Below are 6,048 nucleotides of genomic sequence, written 5' to 3'. Positions count from 1 at the left end.
AGTTTCATAAGAACCTTTTTTCTAACTGATGGGCTTCTGTGTCTGTCCTTTTTCTACTTCCTGGTCATTAGTCTGTAAGGTGGGAGTCTGGGAGAGGAGGAGGCAATGCCAGGGTTAAATTGTGCTCAGGACATCTATAGTCAAGACAAACTGGTTCTGCCCTCCATGTCCAGTCCAACCTCCAAATGGAAGATTGCTTTGTACCAACTTTGTCTATTTTATATTGACCTGTCTTTTTGGTGTTTGTACCCCAGTACTAAAATTGTACCTAGAATGTAGGGAGCACACACTGGTGGATTAATGGACACATCTCCTCCCCCTAAGGAATGAAACTCTTTGTGGAAAGACCATCACTCATGCTCTTTAGTACCTAAAATAACATCTTGACATATTGAGACTCAAAGCACCTTCTGTAAGAAGTCTTGATTAGTCTTACCCTCTGACCCTCCCTCCCTTAGTACCTTCCCTTTAAGATCTGATTTATTAATCTTGTGTAATGCATTTATTAATGTATTAATCTTGTGTGTATACATATACACAGATATAGTGTACATATATCTAGATAAACATAAACACATGCAAAATACATACATGCATATGTGTGTCCAAACAAATACAAATATATATGTATACGTTGGCTTTCATGTTGTCTCTCTTTCCCAGGTATCAGGAATACTTATCTATTAGCTATGTGACCCTGGGCAAGTCATTTTACCCTGCTTGCCTCAGTTTCCTCATCAATAAAAGGAGCTAGAGAAGCAAATGGCAAGTCAGTATTTGCCTAGAAATCTCCAGATGGGGTTGTTAAATGAGAGACATATCTAACCCACTAAACAACTATAGTTTTACTCATGACCAAACAAGAAATAAGAGTGCATTATAAATTGCAAAAATGATTTTTACTATATTGAATTAAAAAGATTTTGCACTAATAAAATCAATGCTGCCAAAATTAAAAGGGAAACAGAAAACTAGGAAAAAATCTTCACAAATACAACTTCTGCTAAAGGTCTTATTTCTAAAATATATAGAGAAATGCATCAGATTTATAAGGTTCAAAGTCATTCCCCAATTGATAAATGGTCAAATGATTTGAAAAGCCTTCAAATGAAGAAATTAAAATTATATATAATCATATGAAAAAAATGCTCCAAATGATTAATGATTAGAGAAATGCAAATTGAAACAGCAATGATATATGACCTCACACATTTCAGATTGGCTAAAATGAGAGAAAGGGAAGATGATCAATGTTGGAGAGGTTGTGGGAGGATTGGGACATTGATGCATTGCTGGTGGAGTTGTGAATGGATCCAACTTTTCTGGAGAGCAATATGGAACTATGCTTAAAGACCAATAAAACTGTTCATACCCTTTGACCCCACCAATTCCAATTCTAGGTCTATATATAGAAGAAATCATAAAAATGGGAAAAGTCCCATATGTTACAAAATATTCATATTAGCTCTTTTTGTAGTGGCAAAGAATTGGAAATTGAAGAGATGTCCATCAAATGGGGAATGCCTAAACAAGTTATGGTACAGGAATATTAGGAAATATTATTGTTCTATTAGGAAACCATAAATGGTCGGACTCTAGAAAAGCATGGAATGAGTTACAGGAACTGATGCTGAGCAAAGGGAGTAGAACCAAGAGAACAATGTCCACATCAACAACATTGTGAGATGATCAACCCTGATGGAAGCTGCTCCTCTCAGCAGTTCAGAGAGCTAGGACTACCCTCTTGGATTGGCTATGCACAAAGCTCTCCCTATCCAGAGGAAGAAAAACAAAATAAAAAAATATCTTTCAGAATCCAAAGAACACTACATTCACTTTTTTAAAAAAATCTCTCATGAATTTCTTTCCCTTAAGCCTAATTCCTCATACCGAAAATGACTTATCTGTTAACATGTTTATCAAAATATGTATGTGCAATGCTAACCTGACTGTTCGCTGCTGAGAGGAAGAGGGTGGGAAGGGAGGGTGGAAAGAAATTTTGTAATTTAAAAATATACAAATGCATATGGATGAATGTTGAAAAACCCTCATAACATGTATTTGGAAAAATAAAATACCAATTAAAAAAGCTTTATTCAACGAAATTATCCAGACACATCCAATTTTTCTAGGCTTTCATAAATAGCTTAGTTAGTATGGACACATTTCCAGGATTATGATACAGCTCATGCCCAGGGGGGAAAAAACCCATTCTGGAATATCTGAGCCCCAGAGGGTGTCAAACACAACTGAAGGAATTACAAAAGATCTATTGGCCTCTTGTGGACTTTCTTTTCTTCAAGAAGTTGACTTCAGTTGGAAAGGGTTCATGTACCTCTTGTCTAATTTAGGACTGTTAACAAAAATATATGAAACATAATTGAAGAAATAAGGATCTATAAGAGAAAGATATTACAAAAACTCTTGCCTCCATTCCCTCCTTCCTCCCTCCCTTCCCTCCTCCTTCCTTTCTTCCTCCCTTCCTCCCTTCCTTACTTCCTTCACACCTTCCTTTCCTTCCTTGCCCTCCTTCCCTCATTGTTTCCCTCCTTCCTTCCTTCTCTGCCCCCTTCATTCCTTCCCCTTTCCCTCCTTCCCTCCCTCCCTATTTCCTCCCTCCCTCCCTCCTTTCCTTCCCTCCTTCCCTCCCTCCCTCCTTCCCTCCCTCCTTCCTTCCATCCTCCCTCCCTTCCCTCCTCCTTCCTTTCTTCCTCCCTTCCTCCCTTCCTTACTTCCTTCACCCCTTCCTTCCTCTTTCCTTTCCTTCCTTGCCCTCCTTCCCTCATTGTTTCCCTCCTTCCTTCCTTCTCTGCCCCCTTCATTCCTTCCCCTTTCCCTCCTTCCTTCCCTCCCTCTTTCCTTCCTCCCTCCCTTCCTTCTTCCTTCCTTCCCTCCTTCCCTCTCTCCCTCCCTCCTTCCTTCCTTCTTCCTTCCTTCCTTCCCTTCTTCCCTCCATCCCTTCCTTCCTTCCTTCCCTCCTTCCCTCTCTCCCTCCCTCCTTCCCTCTCTCCCTCCCTCCTTCCCTCTCTCCCTCCCTCCTTCCCTCCCTCCCTCCCTCCTTCCTTCCTTCTTCCCTGCCTTGCTTCCTGTCTTCTTTTCTTTTTTCCCTTCTTTTTAAAAGAATATACCTATGTTCAATGATTTCTTTCTCTATTTCCCTTTCCTTTTTTTGAGAATGAGACTGTTGAGCCTTGGTCATTTGGAAGAACAGCAAAGCCAAATTAATGGTGATGCTTGAGGAGTTCTGAGAACAACCAGGCCAGTGGACCTCATTTATAATCCTCCTTTACCATCTATTAGGAAGTGAGCATAGCAGTTCTGGCCATGGGGAAGATTTGTTGATTCTCATTTCCTCTGAACCCTGTCAGTGTTTAATTAATAGCTACTCAGGGCACCATTGAGCATATGCTCTCAGTTCAAGGTCCCCTGATCGGGGTAGTTGAGTGAACTGGTTGATTTCCTTGTCAAGTGTAGAAAGACTGTCTAGATATCAGCTAACTAACTTAAAAGAGACCATTTAAAGTGATATTGAATTAAGTGATCCAGTTCATTGAACATCTATGATAATTATAATCCACTGATTTTACCTCCAGTGCAAGGGGATGGAGGCAGATGGGAATCTCCCTGGACCTCAGTTGTGGTAATTGTCAGGGTGGAGTTGAATGACAGAGGGCAGCTAGACAGAAGAGTGGATAGCATACTGGCTTTGGAGTCAGGAGGACTGGAGTTCAAATTTGGATTCCTACTCTTGACTCTTACTAGTTGTATGACCTTGGCCAAGTCACTTAACTCTGACTGCCTCCAGGATCACCTTGAGTCATCCTGATTCCTATCTGGCCACTGGATCCAGATGACTCTAGAGGGGAAAGTGAGGCTAGTAGCTTAGCATCCCCCTCCCACTCTCACTTAAATCCCAATGCAGGTGCTTGTCATAGCATCACTTTCCTGATGTTATGGTCTTCTTCAAAAATGAAGAACAAAGAATTAGAGGAAGGGGTTGAACACAACAGGAGATGAGTGAGGACACGGGAAATCAGGCCAGCCTCTTCTTCCACATCCTAATTTAGCATATCACCTCTTCACAGATTGTCCCTTGAACTTGGAAATATCCTCCCACCTCACTTCTACCTCTTTGAATCCAGTTTTTCCTTTTTTTTGAGATTCAGCTTGGTACTGTCTCCAAGAACAATTTCTGGACCCCCTTAGCTGTTAATGCCCTGCCATCAAACTTTTTAAATTTTATGTATTTTGAAAAATATATTTCAAAATTGATTTGAATTTTCAAAATAATTTAAGTTCCTTGAGGGAAGAGACTATTTCCTATTGATTCCTGTATCCCAGTATTCTTGCTTACATCCAACTTTTAATTTTTTATCTTTTATATATTTTTATATATTTTTATATATTTCTTATCAAAGATCTTATCAACTAAAGTCTATTTTGACATACAGAATAGGAATAGATTTTGTTTTCTATTCCCTGCTCGACTGCATTTTGTTTTTTCTGACACATATGATGTAGCTACCTACAATATATGCCAGCTACTTGAAAGCATCAAGTGAAAAAAATGGCCTATGATTTAAATCATTTCTTCACAGGAAAACTATGATGAGAAATAACATAAAGATCACAATTTTCTATTGTTGCTTTAGAAAATAAAACTTGATCGAGATTAAACTATTTTTAAAAAAGGATTTAGAAAAGAATAATTCATAGAAAAGGAATCAGATTATTCTACTGATTAGAAAGTAGAGCCAAGGGACATGCTATGTGCAAAAATAAATTTGCATTTTTGCTGACATCTAGGGGAAAAAGCACCCTGAAATTTGGGGAAAATGCTAAAATCTAGAAAAAAAATGCTGAAATCAAGCATTTCGCTTTTTTCATAAAGGAAATGTAGAAAATGGAAACAGAAAACACACCATTCCATATCATTGCAATTATTAACAGTTCTAGTCATAAACTGTATTTAATTTTTGGGCAAAATGAATCTCAGCATTAAGTTTGGTGTTAATGGAGCCATTTTCTATATTATTGGTTCACAATATATGAGTCCCTCAATAAAAAGTGATATATTTTCCTTTACTAAATGTTAATAACATATATTATATGTAATACCCTCTTAAAAATTTGCTAAGCAATGGTGTTTTCCTGGACTCCTTCCTTTTCAATATTAGATCAATAGCCCAGTATGTTTTACTAGAATAACTTCTTGGTGATTTGTAAGCTGAAATGTTTAAGAAGCATTTGTCTTTTTTGCCGAACTCTTGCTAGAAAGATAAGCATTGTTCATTAAATCCCATTATATCATTGATTTTGGTAATCAGGTCCCAATATGAAAACGAAGCATCTTAACTGACTAGATTCAAACAAATATAGAATAAAAAATTCAATACTTTTTAAAGGAATGGCATACAATTCAAACCTAACTCAAACTGCTTGAGTTAATAATTGATGCAAAAGTAAGATACAATCAAAATGAAGTCAGAAGTTGGAGTAGGTGAATGCAATTCACAATTATGGTAACAAAAGAAACAATGAATATGATGAATATAGAGAAGCATGAGAAGACTTATGAACTGATGCAAAGTAAACATCACTATGAAAACAAGGTGTACAATGACCTTTATAAGGTAAACTTGAAAAACACGAAAAACAAAAGAGAGTGCTATGAAATTATCCTGATTGTGCTCGGTCCCAAAGAAGAAATATGAGAACATACCATCTCCTTTCCTCTTCTAAGAGGTGGGACATTATGGTTATAGGTTATATATACATATCATGTTTCCATATATATGCAGATATGGGACAGTTTGAGTTTGTACCATCTTTCTATCTATATACATAAATATATAATTCGGCATAGTTCATGTGTTCTGTTGTTTTGCTCAATTCTTTCTTATTTAATTAGTACAACAATATTTACCCTATATCACTTCAGAAGATGTTAGGAGGAAATTATGTCCATGCATAATGAGCTATTACTCAGCCTCCTCAATGGAATTGTTTCTCTTGCATCTGTCATATCAATCTAAAGGCTATATTTTA

Source organism: Macrotis lagotis, chromosome 6 (assembly GCF_037893015.1).
Source record: "Macrotis lagotis isolate mMagLag1 chromosome 6, bilby.v1.9.chrom.fasta, whole genome shotgun sequence".
Taxonomy (NCBI): domain Eukaryota; kingdom Metazoa; phylum Chordata; class Mammalia; order Peramelemorphia; family Peramelidae; genus Macrotis; species Macrotis lagotis.
This window is presented reverse-complemented; position numbering follows the sequence as displayed.